The 17,286-nt window shown below is 40.8% G+C and overlaps 1 protein-coding gene across 12 annotated transcripts in view; it reads left to right on the forward strand.

The window, feature by feature from the left end:
* Positions 1-17,286, forward strand: part of MLF1 (myeloid leukemia factor 1) — a 35,483-nt gene that overhangs the window by 1,058 nt on the left and 17,139 nt on the right. The window contains exon 1 of one of the 12 annotated variants that reach the window (XM_038571309.1): positions 8,586-8,602. The exons of the other annotated variants lie outside the window; for them this stretch is intronic. The gene's annotated coding sequence lies outside the window, so the exon portion shown is untranslated. Of the gene's footprint in view, positions 1-8,585; positions 8,603-17,286 lie in introns of those variants that run through there. 12 annotated transcript variants of the gene reach the window in all.

Genomic DNA, 17,286 nt, shown 5'->3' on the forward strand with positions numbered 1-17,286 from the left:
CCGGGGTCGCGGCCGGGCCGGGGCGGACGCTCCCCGCCGAGTCGGTCACCCGGGCGTCCTAGGAAACGTTTTGGAGGCCTGGTTTTCAGGGTCTGAGTTCCTGAGCGCCCCAGGGCTGGAGAGCTGTGTCTCACCTGAGGCGCCCCGAGGTTGCCAGGCCCAGGCGCACTATTTGTTTCCTTCGCTGTCGCCAAGGGAGGCCTGGGTCAAAAGTTGGGGCAGGGCAGGGCAGGGCAGGGCAGGGGGGCATCCAAGGACCCAGGTGAACGGATGTGCAGCCGTGGACAGCTCCAGCCTGACGCCTTAGGAAGAAAGCATCCAGGACTTAATCAGTTTGTAATTAAGAAGTTTGTAATCGAGTTTTCTTGTGTGTGTCTTTTTCGAGTTTTTTGTTTTAGTTCTTCCTTTGGAGATTATACAAAAGTGGTAACACAATCTAGTTGGAGTCCTGACACAGGAAGATTTGTGAGACTTGGCCTCCTAATATTTTGATCTATTCTATATAGATCAGATATATTTCTATCTATGCAACTCGGAAACATTTTTTTAAGTTTGAAACCGTCAACTTTAAAAACTTCGTTGTTGTTTCTAAAGGAAACTTTTGTGTTGGCTTGCAGGTGTTAGTACTATTTTTAAACCCAATAACATGAAAGTGACAATTGAAATAATTAACGGTAAAAGATAAAATGGTGAACGTAGAGAAATACAATATATTTCATTTTAAAGGTTGTGAATTACAAGTTATGGGGTGTGTGGATTCAGGCAAACGTAGTATGCTGTTTGAGTTGACTTGTTACGAGTTGTTGGGACATTTACAATTGATGCATTTTAACAAATATGACATTTTGTGCTATATTATGATTTGCTCTTTTGAAAGCCTCTGACAGTAGGGACTGAATATATCCATAGACTAAGTGAGCTGTTGAAATGATTCTTATGTAATTATGACATCACTACAACGGGTCATCGTTAAGAAGATTATGATAGGCGGCTTTTGAGTTGCATTATGTCCTCAATTATATCAAAAACAGCGATGGCCTTAACTAAACTGTGAGTGTATAATTAGTTCCTTCTTTAAAACGTGGAGCAAAAGTGTAACTTAAACTCTTGGTAACTGTCTGAGTAAAGGTGATGAACCCAAGAGTCAGGGTCATAAATAGTAACAGACCACAAATAGTAGGCACACATCAAAGAGCACCTCCCTGTGCTTAGGATGGGGGGACCCGGCTGCATGTCAGCCAGTCTTTCAGTCGTCACTCTCCGTAGCCTTTGTCAAATGCAGGCAGCCATCTCCCAAAAATTTAAGATAAAATTATTGTAATCGACTTTATAAAACAAATTCATGCTTATATTTTCGTTGCTCCACATTTACCTGGAGAGAGTAAACATCCTGCGGTGGGGACAGGACGGCGGGGGAGGAAGAAAGTGTGAGTTTCTCTTTATTTCAAGTAATCTGTCACTTGACCCACCCCTTTACTCTGACCCCAGGCCGAATGAGTGTCCGTCACTTAATGTCAGTCCAGCACAAGAAATTCTTAAAGGTTATAGACTCTTTGTCAAATCATTCATTGACCTTAACGCGGAAGGGTCGCACGCTCACCCTGTGTGTGACTGTCAGCCCTGTTGCTGTCAGTACGTGTCACCGGGGCCTTTACTGCCGACTTAGTATCTGACATGTAGAAAGTACTCCGTGAGTATAGTTTCACGAGAACCTGGTGTCCTTTACACTCTGTGTCGTAGCTAATCTTGTATTTAGTTGATGCTGAAAGCATTTGCGTTCAACATAGGCCGTTGTTGATGTTGACACTTTCTAACTTGAACACCACCATCGTCTAAATAACCACTAGTTCAGTATCCAGGATATCGATACAAGCGCACTCTACTAATCTACTGATTATTCCAAAGTGGGCAGACGAATACTTTTTGGATATAAAATTAGAATTATTAAATAATTTGAGACTGGTAAAGTACTGTAATCAAATTGTCAGATATTTAAAAGATTTGAGTAAAACAAAGAAAACAGGGATCCCTGGGTGGCGCAGCGGTTTGGCGCCTGCCTTTGGCCCAGGGCACGATCCTGGAGACCCGGGATCGAATCCCACATCGGACTCCCGGTGCATGGAGCCTGCTTCTCCCTCTGCCTATGTCTCTGCCTCTCTCTCTCTCTCTCTCTCTCTCTCTCTCTCCTATCATAAATAAATAAAAATTTTAAAAAAATTTAAAAAAAGAAAACAATTAAAATCTGTAGTCTTGAATTTAAATATGTTCATTTTCAGCGTTTGCCCTAAATGTTGCACCTTAACTGTTTCATCAGAAAATTAAAAGGAAACTTTGTAAGTGATATGTTGAAATTTAGTGGGTTTTTTTAAATATCTGGAACTTTTTTTCGCACCTGATGTTGCAGAGCTGAATGAAATTCGGTGAAAGTTGCCATATAAAAAAAAAAATGCCATATAGCATACCTTCATATATACCTTTTTAAGTAACTAATGCTTGTAATTTGGTTCAAAACACAAAAGCTAAAAGCTGGCACTTCTGGCACGTGGTTTACTCTCAAGGTAAATGTTGAGAGTAACTTTCCTCCCCGGCCGCCCCCGTCCCCACCGCATTATGTTTACTCTCTATATAGGTAAATGTGGAGCAACGAAATTATAAACATGAATCTGTTTTATAAAGTTAATTACAATAATTTTATCCTAAATTTTTATGATATGGCTGCTTGCATTTGAAGAAGGCTACAGAGAGTGACGACTGAAAGACCGGCTGACATGTAACCATGGTCCTTTCTATCTTTCCCATTTATATTCACTCAGGAAAAATAGAAATAATACTTATGTATGGACAGGAAAATTAATTAGAGGTTCAAATGATTTTAGTATCCTATATCCTAAAAATATTGATTATTTGTATCTGGTAGAGTCTAAAAGTTTCTACATTGTGCAGAAACATGAACTTTGAATCCTGAGCTACAGAAATAAAAAGTCTGATCACGCGAGTCTACGAAGGATATCTATGTTACCACGTATGAGCTATTAGATATTAAAGGCTCAGAAGCAGGTCGGCAAATCTGTGAGCCTTATTTTTAATTATACATCACTAGCCTTTCCTTCAGGGCACCATATGTATGACTAGTCTTTGGTCAAAGAACCCCTGCATATATTCACAAGATATTACTTTTTCTATTTCTTTGCTTTTAGCAGGAGCTAAAACTTAAATATCTATAATCTTTTTAAATTTAAGAAATGTTTTCATTTTATACTTTGGAGGTAGTTGAAGGACACTGGCTTTGACTTACTGACTGAGTTGAAAGTGAATATATTCCATGTACAACATGGGCCTTGACTGATATTTTCTTGATTGGGAATATTGTCAATAAAGAGGACACAAAATCACCTTTCTAAATAAACTTTTGTGAGCAATGGGTGTTCAGGGTTACGCCCATCCTTGTTTTCAAGTCTGAAGTCGTCTTCGCCCAGATGACATGGTTTAGTGCTAATTAGTAGCCTGCAGCCTAAACCTCCAATTTTAATCATTTAATAAAGGCAGCTTGAAAGTACTCAGCTGAAATTTAAGGTTTTGATTTTCAGGATCCCATTTTATGCTAAGACACCTCACGCCTACTGTGATTTTTAGCACCTAAAAAATTTCTCAGAAATATTGCAATATAGGTATTTCTTATAAATGAACTTTGAAGATTTCAGGGTCATATTTGATAGAATGAGGTACTAGGAGCCTTGAACTGACAGATTTCCTAGGGTAGACCTTAGGGCGTCTGTGGTTCATTAGGGACAAACCACGTAGGGCCCAGGAGACAACGTGATCATGACGCCGTGGGGGATCCAGGAAGGCCATTTGGTCGCACCGAGTCCCACCGTAATGCTTAGTTCTATCCTGTGAGCATCGTACAAATCCACAGGAAAGTAAGGGGGTACTCCTGGGATGGGGGCGCCGTAGCCATCCCTAGGGCCCCCTTAATATTAAGGCTTCTGCTGGGCCCGGGCCGCGTGGTGGGGCGTCCGCCTCCGGCCCAGGCCGTGCCCCGGGTCCCGGGATCGAGGCCCCGTCGGGCTCCCCCCGAGCCTGCTGCTCCCTCTGCCTGGGGCCCTCCTCTCTCTCTGGGTCTCAGGAATAAATAAATACAATTAAAAAAATTTTTAAAAAAGGCTTCCGCACACCACCACTTTAAGCTGTGCTTTTAAACGGTGGGGAAATCAGGAGTTCGGGTGGAGCCGCAAGGCGCGCTGCCCGCGTCCTTAGGCTTCGGGAGGTGCCCGGCGGGGCCTCTGGCTTCTCTGGGACGTGCCAGGCTTCACTTCTAGAGTCCACACTTGCTCACCCGGGCGTGTCCCTATAGACTTGCACACCCCATTGGACCTAGGGATCATTTCTTTAGGGTCAACAGGGAGAACCATCTGCCGACAGGCTCCTGCTGCCACCGTGTCCATGCAGGGGACTTCCTTGACGACTGGGACTCGCGCCAATGACCGAAGGCCCTTGTGGATAAAGAACAATGTATTGCTGGTTCCCAAAGTATGATACTGGCCAAATAAAATAACTGATCCATATGTTTGCATATTTGAGAGAGTCTTAAAAATTTTATTTTGTGATAGCTTGTGAGAGGAGGAGTAGAGAACGCACATACGGTGCCAACTTTCGTTCCGATTGGTTGTGTTTTGGTCAGCAGTCCTAAAGAAGGTAGGATGGCCATCGTAACAGCGGAAGTAAATGTTTCCTGATTTAAATGAAAATGCATCCTCGTGGAAAATCTGAAAACTGTAGAAAGTTTGGTAAAAAGAAATCATGCAACCAAGATTTTATCTTTTTGGTGTATTTTGTTTCCAATTACCATATATGAAAAATATTTTCCAAAATTAAAACAAAGCTTTAGGAGCATAAGCACAGTTTTTCCTCTACATATACCACAATCATTTTCCTCGTCTTTAGATATTCTTGAAAGTATGAATTTAGTGTCTGCAAAGTATTGGATCCTGTGGATGTACAAAGAATCTTTTTCATATAAATCTTTAACCACATTTCAAATTATTACATCAGATTAGTTTATTAGGTTATATATATGAAATGATTGGTTTATAATGCGTGAACTTTATAAAGCCTCGTCATATTTCCAATTTATTTTCCTGGAATGAAACATTAATTTTCAAGAGAATAATATAAATAGGTAGAAAAATATGAAAATGATTGACTTCTCACCTGAGAAAAGAAACTTTGCATCAGGTTACTTTTAAAAGTAATAAAATAGGGATCCCTGGGTGGCGCAGCGGTTTGGCGCCTGCCTTTGGCCCAGGGCGCGATCCTGGAGACCCGGGATCGAATCCCGCATCGGGCTCCCGGTGCATGGAGCCTGCTTCTCCCTCTGCCTGTGTCTCTGCCTCTCTCTCTCTCTGTGACTATCATGAATAAATAAATAAAATCTTTAAAAAAAATAAAATAAAATAAAAGTAATAAAATAGCTCCTTGCTACCACAAGAGATTTTTGGCTTTGATAGAAAAGAATCCAGGCTTGAACAAGAGAACTTTTAAAGTCTTTATCTCTGAGCAGCTGGTGTTCTGGGTAGACAAGAATTGATCTCAGTTCAGGCCCAGCCAGATTTCTTCCTGAATGGCTCAGACAGGTGCAAAAGCCAGACTGCGAGTGCCACTTTGTCTTAATGCTTTTCCCAACAAGCAGGCTTTTGTTCACGTCACTCAAAAAATAAAGATGTTTTTAACGGTTGTTCTACACTCTACATATAAATATACCTACTTCTATTTAAATAAAGAAAAACCTGGGCAACATGTTAAATGAGCCACATTTAGTTGTTGAATCTGTAGCCCAATTATAATGCGATCAGAAAAATAAATCTCACTAAATTTTACGTTTCTTTGGGAAAATAATAGCTACGTAATTCTCACTTATTCACAGAACAAAATCTAGCATTCTCTGAAGCATGTTTCTTCCTTGCAATTGAATCTAAAGGGCAAGTTGACTGGCTTTCTTAAGTGACTGCATATTAGTAAGAATGAACATTTTAATCTCTACACTTGTACCCATTTTCTAAGCTGTAAATGTCCAGTGAATATGGAGCTCTAAGCAAAAGGACTGTCTCCTGAATCATCCACTTTAAACCATCAGGTGATGGGATCCCTGGGTGGTGCAGCGGTTTGGCGCCTGCCTTTGGCCCAGGGTGTGATCCTGGAGACCCGGGATTGAATCCCACGTCGGGCTCCCGGTGCATGGAGCCTGCTTCTCCCTCTGCCTGTGTCTCTGCCTCTCTCTCTCTCCATCATAAATAAATAAAAATTAAAAAAATAAATAAACCATCAGGTGGTATGAAATCCTCTAACTTCACATAGTTCTGTTTCTTTATGTTCTTTAAGATTTTTTAACGAAACATTTCAGACATGTGCTACAGAAGTATAAGAATTGTCTATCTGTCACCAGAGTTTCAAAATTTATACTTACTTTATCCATCTCTATTTCTGCGGGTATTTCCAGTGTATTTTATTTTATTTTATTTTTAAAGATTTTATTTATTTATTCATGAGAGACACAGAGAGAGAGAGAGAGGCAAAGGCACAGGCAGAGGGAGAAGCAGGCTCCATGCAGGGAGCCCGACGCAGGACTCGATCCCGGGTCTCCAGGATCACGCCCTGGGCCAGAGGCAGACGCTCACCCACTGAGCGTCCCACTTGTTTGTTAGAGTTTGTTTTTAGTTGGAAGGAATGAAAGATGTATAATATCTAAATAAAGCTAATGTCTGGTGTCTTCATTTTATTATATTTACTGAGTGAATTTAGCATAATTACATTTTTCCAGTTAATACTCAACATTTACCTAAAGTGACTCTTCATTCTGAGAGATTCAGTTACTAATTTGGTTAAGAAAATTGGGTTTTCCTGTAGAAATTTTTGTATTCTCTTGCAATAAGAGTATCTTCAGCCTGCACACACTGGAGAGAGCACTTTTTCTTTTCTTATGACTTTGCATAAAATTTGTCAGTGAGCCGGGAAGAGGCTGGAAAGTACAGCAGTGTTCCCTAAGTGGATTGATAGGTAGAGGACAAGAGAGTTATGGCAGGAGAGGAAATGGAGAAGTAAGAGCACTGGCATGTTACAATGTTTAGAGTATGGATTTGTCCAATGTGTGATTGTAAAGTGGTTATCACTCATCCTGACCCGCAGTGGTCCTAATGCGAAGGTGGTTGGAAACGACCACGTTGGTCAGGTATGCAGAGGACCTGCTATTTATATTGAAGTCATTGCTAACTATCTTTTTCTATATAACAGTTGTTTCTAGACAAGAATAAACAGATCCGTAGAATAAAGCAGTCTAGAAACACTCGCATATACAGCCACCCTATTAGATTTATTTAGAGAATACACATCTTTTTTATTTTTTTAATACTTTGTAATACCATCAAGTGTGCCTGGGCAATGGCACTGCTTTCTGAGAAGATTAACTTGTGGGTGATGGAACTGTTGACACCTTGTTCTTTATTTTTAGTAAGACATCACTGCTGAGATCATGTGTTTCTGAACTGCAAAGCAGCGATTTAATTTAGTTAACCACAGTAGTTAAAAAAAATATTCTTTAGGGATCCCTGGAGGGCTCAGTGGTTTAGCACTGCCTTCGCCCCAGGGCGTGATCCTGGGGTCCGGGGATCGAGTCCCACATCGGGCTCCGGGCGTGGAGCCTGCTCCTCCCTCTGCCTGTGTCTCTGCCTCTTTCCCTCCCTCTCTCTCTCTCTGTCTCATGAATAAATTTTTTAAAATTCTTTAAATAAGTTAAAAACATTCACCGTTGCACCATATATGGTAGAGTCAATCATTCAAACAATCTATGTAACAAATTTCTACATTCAGTTTATAGAAGCTGTGTCCCAAGTTTAATTAAGGCAATAAGGCTTCAGAACTACTCAATGTTTTTGGAGTACAGTTTGTGCCTTAATGTATTAAAACTAATACCTAACTAATAACAGCTGGGAAACAGTACTTTATTAAAACATAAAATTTAGTAGCATCTCACCACACTTTGACAAATATACTCTTAGGGTTTTCACAGAATAAGATAAATTGGCATGCTTTATTTTACAGCACTTTAGTGGGATTGCTAAGAGATAAGCTTTATTACTATTAAGGAAGAAAATCATGTTTATACAGACTGGAGTGAACATTTGCATATGATTTGGAATTGTAGGACTCTTTTCCCATGTCAATTTTCCATATTTACATGTGCACTCTAAGACATTAAAATTGTTTAGAAATCTTAAAATTCAGTAACCTCCAACATTTGGTAATTAATACCTTATTATGTAAAGTATCAAGGTGCTTTACATTTTCAAAAGTGTGTTTTTGGAATATGTAATACGTGCTTATGGCAAAAACCGAAGGTACAGATGCGTACGTGGTTAAAAGACTCGCCCACACAACAACGTGAATATACCTAACAGTAAACTGTGCGTTTAAAAATGCTTAAGATAGAAAAAAATGTTCAATGAGTTATACAATTATCTTTATGTTCTTTTCTGATGTTCTGTATTTCAATAAAATAGCCTACTGAAACCAAACAAACCAAACTGCCTCTCACCTTCGGCCCTCAAACGTGAGTTTCTTTATACAGATGGAGGTACGCGGTATGTCCTGTTAATCCTTCCACGTCAGCGCCTAAATACCTGCCTTGCTCTTTTAAAGGCAGCATAATACTCCACTTAAATTCTTTTAAAAGTGCTGAAAAGTTCTTAATGGCTCTTTTCCGATCCTTTTTTGGTTGTTATCCATCAGTTAGTAAAGAAACAGCTGCGGGCTAATTTTGGATGGTGGAGTGAGCAAGGGAGCTTCGTTCCTTTTCCTCAAGAAGCTTTAATCTAGCAGAAAAGACAATATTTTCTTTATGTCGTTTTATTATCAATAGTCTTCTAAAAAGGACTAATAAGAATACCAAGACTAATTTTAACTTGAATTTTTAAGAATTTCCCCTCTTTGAGAGAAAGTAGGAGATAGTGAAGAGCACTTAAAAGAAAAATGATAAAATAGTTGAATAGTCACTGCTTGGAAGTGCTGCAGCGGATCGGATGGAGCCGGCGAGGTAGGTGCGCATCCCCACCACGGCGGCTCCCCACATTCACTTTACTGAGTCGGGCCGAAGAGAGTCGATCACGGGCTCGTGGTGGTGGCGGCGTAGGAGACAAACTGCAGTTTGAACTTGGGGGACCGGCCAAAGCCGCACCAGAAGCCCGGACGCTCCCGGGGCCCCCGCGGGGCCCTTCCCCGCCGCCCGCTGCCCGGCCCGGTGCTCCACAGAAGTGACACGGGGAGTTACGCAGGATTTTCATGACCCAAGACTAAATTAGCAACCGAGGAATCTTCTAACAGATGGGACGAAATCCCAGAAGATTCAAAGTTCTGCAAGGAAGGAACAGATAAAAGAGTGACACGCAAAGAAAGAAACCGTTTAAGAACAACTTCTAAGACCAAAGCCTGAAATCCTCAGACTGCACATTGGAAAGGGAAACTTGAGGGGTGTGAGGATTTTTAAAAAAAAATTCTATACCTGGATGCATAATAATTTCAACAGATTAAAAAATAGGAAAGAATCCTGGGTCTTCCAGAGAGCATGGACTCTTTAGGAAGAATGAGAACCAGGTTGTCGTCACGCTCACCTTAACGCTAGGAAGAAGGCGAAGCAATGTACGTCCTCCAAATGGTGAGGGAAAACGATCTAGATTTCTCTGCCCGGATAAGCATTGTTTCAGTTTGTGTGTGAAAGAGCCTTCGATAGGACTCCTGAAAAGGTACTGTGCTCAAGTTAGATGCTAGAATCCAGAAAATAGCAAGAGACAAGAGCTCATGGTTATTCAGAACCAAACCAATGTCCATCTTTCTCGATGGAGGGAGACTGAACCAAAGCACTCGCCACCTCCTTTATTCTTCCCCTGGAACCAGAGTTCACCCTTTTCCTCCTGAAGGTAGCACAGGACCGATAAAAACCCGACTCACGTCCAGCCCAGTCCTGATGTTTTGAATTTGGATGACTTGGAGAATAATGGCTGTGCCTTTGATAGAAAAAGAGACATAAAGAGGAAGAGAGGGCCTAGGGAAAAGACCGCGTTGGAAATGGTGAGGACTTGCTGTGATGGTAGTAGGCTAGTGTCCAAAAGTTATTTTTATTTGTAATTTATACTCTGAGTATTTTAGAAAGTATTACAACTTCCTGGCCAACAGGAAGTTGAAAATTGGCTTTAGCCCTAAAAAGGTCAGGGCTCTGTTCCCACTTCCTGGCACATCGGTATCCTGCCTTTTACATCGGTATCCAGTAAATATTTGTGAGATACGTGGAGACCATTTGTATCAAAACAAGTAGAAATTGAACTAGAGGTCCTTGATAAAGTAGTGGAGGAGTACACTAGTGTTTGTTCATGTGAGGTTCTTGGAAGTCAGCATTAGGATTAATAGAAGAGCTTGCTTAAATGCAGATTATTGGGCCATGCCCCAGATATGATGAATCAAAAATCCTCGGGTGTAGGCTTCAGGAATCTGCATTTTAATAAGTACCTCCAGTGATTTTTAAGCATGTGCAAGTTAAAAGGAATAGTCCCCCCCCCCCCCCAAAAAAAAAAAAAAAAAAAAAACAGGAATAGTCCCACAGAGGCAACAAAGGGTAAAGCCCGGAGAAAGTACAGATCTCCCTCATTTTAAGATGGAGTTACATGCATCCTGGTAACCCCACTGTCAATAGGGAATTATGTAATTTGAAAATGCATTTAATTCACCTAAGCCACTGAACCCGATGGTAGCCTAGCCTGCTTTCACATGCTCAGAACACTTACATTAGCCTACAGTTGGGCAAAATCATCCAACATAAAGCCTACTTCCCAGTAAATTGTTGAAATCTCATGTAATTTATTGAATCCTGTACTGGAATAAACAATGGGATGGTCGGAGGGGTACGGAGTGGTCACCCGTGTATGGGTTGTCGGCCTTCAGGAGCGTGTGGCTGCTGCTGCTGCTCCGCACCACCGGGGGAGAGCATGGTACCACGTGCTGCCACCCAGGAAATGATCAACACTCAAAGTACGGTTTCCGCCGCATGTGTAGCATTGTCAGACCATCGTAATTCCAAAAGTCGTTAAGTCAAGCCATCGTAAGTTGGGAACTGTATGTCTTTAGGAGACAGTACTTTTGAACATTTTAATGTCACTCGCAAAATTTGAAAATATTTGCAAAGGAAAGATGAAAGCCAGAAGTAACCAGCGCCAGTCAACATCCGGACCAATAGGTATCTCTACCTGTAACACTCAGGAAGCTCTGTCAAGGGTGAGAAGGAAAATGGAAAATCAAAGGAGAGTGTAAAGGAGACCTTTATCCAACAAGACTCTGAACAGTGCATTGCTGCTGAGTGTTCAAGGACCAGGAATGAGCTTTGGGTTTCAGTAAACAGAAGGTTGAGGGCATCCTTGGAGTTTTAATGCAGAAGTGATAGGGAGGAAGGGGGCATCCGTAAAATAAAGTGACTGTAGTATAGGGTACGGGTGTGCATGACCCCTGGAAGGTGTGAACTGCTGAAGGGAAGGGGACCGTAACTCGGAGTCTCAGGACATGGGTTGGGTGGGGCCGGAAGTAGAGTAAACGCCTTGCTTTGCTTCATTAAGAGCAGAGAGTAGTTTTCATTGGTAAAGATTTCTTTTCTTTTCTTTTCTTTTTTTAGGATTACTTTTTTTTTTCTTTGTCATCATCTAGAGTGTAAGAAAGGACCTCAAAAGTCACCTTGAATTATAAGAAAAAATAATGGTTGCAAATCAGGCCATTCAGTGCAGAGAAGATGCTGCCATTGGGGTGGATACTTTAGGAGCTGATGCTTTCAGGATCTCTTGGCTTCTCGTAATTTAGGTTTATGTTCTTTAGGACTGTCTTAATCATCAGTCATGGACACCCCATTCGTGTTCTAATGCCAGGTTAATCACAGGCTGTATTTTATAGCATTTCAATCTTCTAAGACTATTTTATACAGACTGGAAGGAACAGTTGGAAATTGCTTTAAATAATGTGATTTTAGGAATATATCTGTAGTAGGTGGAATAGTTCCCTTCCCCCCAAGATGTCCATGTCCCAGTCCCCAGAATTTGTGAATATTTTACCTGACAAGGAGGAATGAAGGATACAGATGAAATTGAGATTATTAATCACTTTAGAATAATCTTAAGAGAGTAACCTGGGTTACCCAGGTGGACTCTATATAATCACAAGGATTCTTTAAATATGAGTCAGATTTGAAGATGCTATGCTGCTGGCTTTGAAAATGGAAAAAAAGAGAGCCACAAGCCAAGTAACACGGGCAGTCTCCCGAAGCTTGAAAAAGCAAGGAGGAAACTAATTTCCCCTACAGACGCCAGAAGGAAGCCAGGCCTGCCGACACCTTTATTGTAGCCATTCTGGACTTCGGATCTCCTGAATTGTAAAAGAGTAAATTTGATGTTGGTGTTTCTTTTTTTTTTTTTTTTTAAGATTTTGTTTATTTATTTATTTATTTGAGAAAAAGCAGGAGCAGAGGGAGAGGGAGAAGCAGGCTCCCTGCTGAGCAGGGAGCCCAACTTGGGACTTGACCTCAGAACCCTGGGATCACAACGTGAGCTGAAGGCAGATGCTTAAGTGACTGAGCCACTCGGGCGCCTCCTAATATGTTGTTTTAAATCACCAGATTTATTTATTTATTTATTTATTTATTTATCTCAAATTTTTATTTATTCATGATAGTCACACAGAGAGAGAGAGAGAGGCAGAGACACAGGCAGAGGGAGAAGCAGGCTCCATGCATCGGGAGCCCGACGTAGGACACAATCCCAGGTCTCCAGGATCACGCTCTGGGCTGAAGGCAGGTGCTAAACCACTGCACCACCCAGGGATCCCTAAATCACCAGATTTATGGCAATTTCTTACATTAGCTAAACGAATATAATATCCAAATCCTATCATCTTAATTTTAAGAACATACGAGTGTCATTTCTCTGTCAGGCTATATGTTCCTCTAGACCGGTAGTCAACTTCTGTGCTTGACACACAGTGTACATGCTACGTGTTTATTGAATTTGAACCATTCTGTATATCAGATGGCTTCTCCACCATTTTGGGGGGAGATTTGCGTACCATTTTTAAAGTCTCACTCACCTGGTACATGCTACATAGAGGAGCATTGCAGTGAAACCTGCAGTTCTGAACGTCTTCCTTAGTGACTTCTGATTGGAGAAGGGGTACTCGGTTACACCAGAGTTGGCTTTCTCTGGCCCAACTGTTGTGATACACAAGACTGATGTCTTCTAATCAACAGTTTCATGGGCTTCTTGTGCCTCAGTTTCAACTGCTCTTGAGTAAGACCGCCTGTCTGAGAAATCTCATCCTCCTGAGGTTTGTAGAAGCTTGTATTTTATTTGTACCATCCCAAACATAGTCTCAAAATTTGGTGAAAATTAAAAAAAAAAAAAAAAGTTCTCACATTGCTGAAATAGACCTACAGATAAACTACTTATTTTTATAGATTTGCATTCATTTCCCTCCCAGTCTTTAGATAAAAACCAACAAAATTGAAGACTCAGAATGGGGGCAGTTTTAGATGTGTTATGCACCGTTCCTTGGGACGTAATGTGTTGGTTATCTATTGCTGCTGTAATTTAGTATCTTAAAGTGATAAACATTTATTATATCATTTTTTTGTTGGTTAGAAATCCAAGAGCAGCTTACCTGGGTGGTTCTGACTCAGGGCTTCTTAAGACGCCGCATCAAGTTGTGAGTCAAGGCTTGACTGATGGAAGATTTACTTCCCAGTTGTTTGATATGGTTGTTGACTGGTCTCCAACGTCTGCTTCCAAGCTCATTTATGAGGGCCTCCCAGGCCACCTCACAGCATGGCAGCTGCCTGCCCCCGAGCGAGTCATCTTGCTGAGACAATACCCAACCAGAAGCCACGTTCTATTAGTTCTATTAGAGACGAGTCAGTAAATCCAGCCCATCCTTGAGGGAAAGGGAATCATTGGGGCCGTCTTAGAAGCTGCCTACCCCTCGTATGAATTAGTGAGGTCATTCGTTTACCAGAGACTAGATAATCAAGTTTAAAATATTCCTAACTAGGGATCCCTGGGTGGCGCAGCGGTTTGGCACCTGCCTTTGGCCCAGGGCGCGATCCTGGAGACCCGGGATCAAATCCCATGTGGGCTCCCGGTGCATGGAGCCTGCTTCTCCCTCTGCCTGTGTCTCTGCCTCTCTTTCTCTGTGTGACTATCATAAATAAATAAAAATTAAAAAAAAATATTCCTAACTAAAATTAAATTCAATAATATCAAAAACATTTTGTGAGAAAACAGCAACTAAATCTCTCATATTAGAAAATATAAAATAAAAAATGGAAGCCTTTTAACTTTCACACAGGAAATTCAGAAGGTACATTAAAATAACACAATTTACTTTTTTTAACCATACTTCCCTCAGATGATCTACTTCAACTCCCTGTTCTAATTCTGTCCATTTTTTTAAAGATTTTATTTATTTATTAATAGAGACAGACATAGAGAGAGAGAGAAGCAGAGACACAGGCAGAGGGAGAAGCAGGCTCCATGCAGGGAGCCCGACGTGGGACTCGATCCCAGGACCCCGGGGTCACGACCTGGACTGAAGGCGGCGCTAAACCACTGAGCCACCAGGATGCCCTTTTTCCTTCATTTTAAAAATTGTACTTGCCCTTAATCTAAAAATAATTGAAAGCAGCTTATAGAAATACTTAAAGTGTTATGAGAATTGAAATTAAAGATGAAGGGAAAGGTGGAGATAGAAAACTAAGTCAGAAATAAGACTACTACAGAAAGGTCATAGTCTGGTGAAAACTGAAGACTATGAGTCTAACAAAGACCCATAGCTATGTGGCTGAGTAAATTAATGTTAAGAAAATGAAAAGGCGAGATCAAGACTAGGGAAAAATACAAGACAAATATCTAATAAGAGTCTTATGTCTACAAAATAGAAAGAATTCTTATAAGTCCATAATAAGACAACCCAGTTTTTTAAAATAGGGAAAAAAATTGAACACATGTTTTATCAAAGATCTTTGAATGACATGCAAAATATAGGATACGGGGGCAGCCCCAGTGGCCCAGGGGTTTGGCGACACCTTCACCCCAGGGTGTGATCCTGGAGACCCGGGATCGGGTCCTGCGTCGGGCTCCCTGCGTGGAGCCTGCTTCTCCCTCGGTCTGCATCTCTGCCTCTCTCTCTGCGTCTCTCAGGAATAAATAAATAAAATCTTTAAACTATATATATATATTTTATATATAATCTGTATTTTATATATATAATATTTAATATATATAGGTATATATATATAGGATACTATTATGCCACCACACAAATGGCTAAAATTAAAAAGACTAACAATACCAGTTATCAGTAAGAATGTAGCACTAGAACTCTCAGGTCAGCATTTTTAATAAAATTAAACAATCACACGATCCCACTCCTTGTTATTTTACCCAAGAGAAATGAAACTGTCTATACACAGAGAACAGTAGATGAATGTTCACAGCAGTTTTATTCGTAATAGAAAAAAACTAGAAGCAGTTTTCTGATTACACTGTGATGTAATCCCGTACATACAGCGTGCCCTGCGGTAAGTCGGAATCAACTGATGATCATGGACCCACGTGGATGACTCACAATGCATTACGCTAGGTGGGAAGAGAGCATTGTGTGTGATTCGTTATGTGACACTCTGAAAAGGTGGAACTATAGCGACGGCCTTTTTTTTTTTTTTTTTTTTTTTTACTACCCTCATGGTAGTACCTAGGGTTAGAGGGAGGTAATTATCTGCAAAGAAGCAAGAGGGAACTTTGGGGGTGATGGAAATGTTCTGCGACAAAAAATGGAAATCTTTGTGGTCATGGTTGTGACATGTACGTTTTTCAAAATTCATCTAACTGTAGGATTAAAATGGATAAATCTCATATTTAAATTATATGTAAATAAGCTGAATTAAAACAAAAACCTCTTTATATACACAAGCACAGATCCAGTTAAGTGGTTTGTTAATCCTGCACTTGAAGGTTTTTGTTTCATTTTTTTTAAGCTCCAAGGTGATGATATGGCTAAATCTGAGCTCGCTCGAGATGCATTTATGATACACATACTGCATAATTCAAAGGAAAAGCTTTTTCTGCCTGGGATTACTGGGGGAAGATCAAATTTTTGAACTCCCTCATGATGGCGTTAGAAGATTAGAGTTTAGAATTAGAAGTGGGAAGGAGGATGGAAGGAGGATGGAACTAAGGTGAGGAAGTCTTAGGGGGCGCCGCTGCCCTTGTACGGGCGCTCTCCGGTGATGTGCCCGAGTTCTCCGGTGAGCAGTAGGGAGGTGACCGGCGGGTCAGGGTCATGCCAACTGAAGCGAAGCTGGGAAAGCACTGTAGTAAGGCGATAAAACTTTTACATTCTTGAATGGGACTTGGGGTGAATGGGATAACATCGGTTAAGAACACTAATATTTATACACATGGAAAAAGGCCTAAAACATGTTTTTTCTATATGAATGTTATTTAAAAATGAGAGATATTTAGTTTTAATGCTAGAATAATAGGGAGTTCACGAGTTAGGAAGAGAAGGTACAGAAGTGAACATGCGGCATAGTCTGGGGGCCGCCGGACACCTCAGAGTCCCTGCTTTGGCCTCAGCAACAGGATGTGCAATATGAGCCTCATTTTACAGCCGTGGAAACTTGGGTTCAGAAAGAAAGGCTCGGGTTCTAATTAATGCAGAAACCACATGCTATTCCTCAAAGGTTGGTGAAGGGACCCCTTGGGGTAAGATCACCAGGGATGCGTTTCCGCGAAGCTCACCCGGAACTGGCAGATTGGATTGAGGTGGTGTTGGGGAACAGAGTCTGCATTTCTAACCTGTTCGTTGGTTGCTTTGGTAATTTAAAAAAAAAAAAAAAAAAAAAAAACAAACCTTGAGAATAGCTATCTTAAGACTTAGGAAATATTTTTACTATTTCAGATAGTAAAAATCATTTATTATGTTTTCTGATATTAAGAGTTCTTAGAGACAAAAGTTAGCCTCGTAAAGGTGATCTGTAGCTTTATTTTTGACAATGTACAGTGCTCCTATTTCATAAATAAGAGTTAAAAAATAAAGCCGGCATTCTTTATTGGTTAAAGAAATAAATAATAAATTCTAATTCTGAACTAGAATTTATATTATTGGCTGCCTAAAATGACCTCCACCTGGTGGCAGTATTTTTCAGTCCTTTTTGTG

This window comes from Canis lupus, chromosome 23 (genome assembly GCF_011100685.1).
Source record: "Canis lupus familiaris isolate Mischka breed German Shepherd chromosome 23, alternate assembly UU_Cfam_GSD_1.0, whole genome shotgun sequence".
In the NCBI taxonomy this organism is placed as follows: domain Eukaryota; kingdom Metazoa; phylum Chordata; class Mammalia; order Carnivora; family Canidae; genus Canis; species Canis lupus.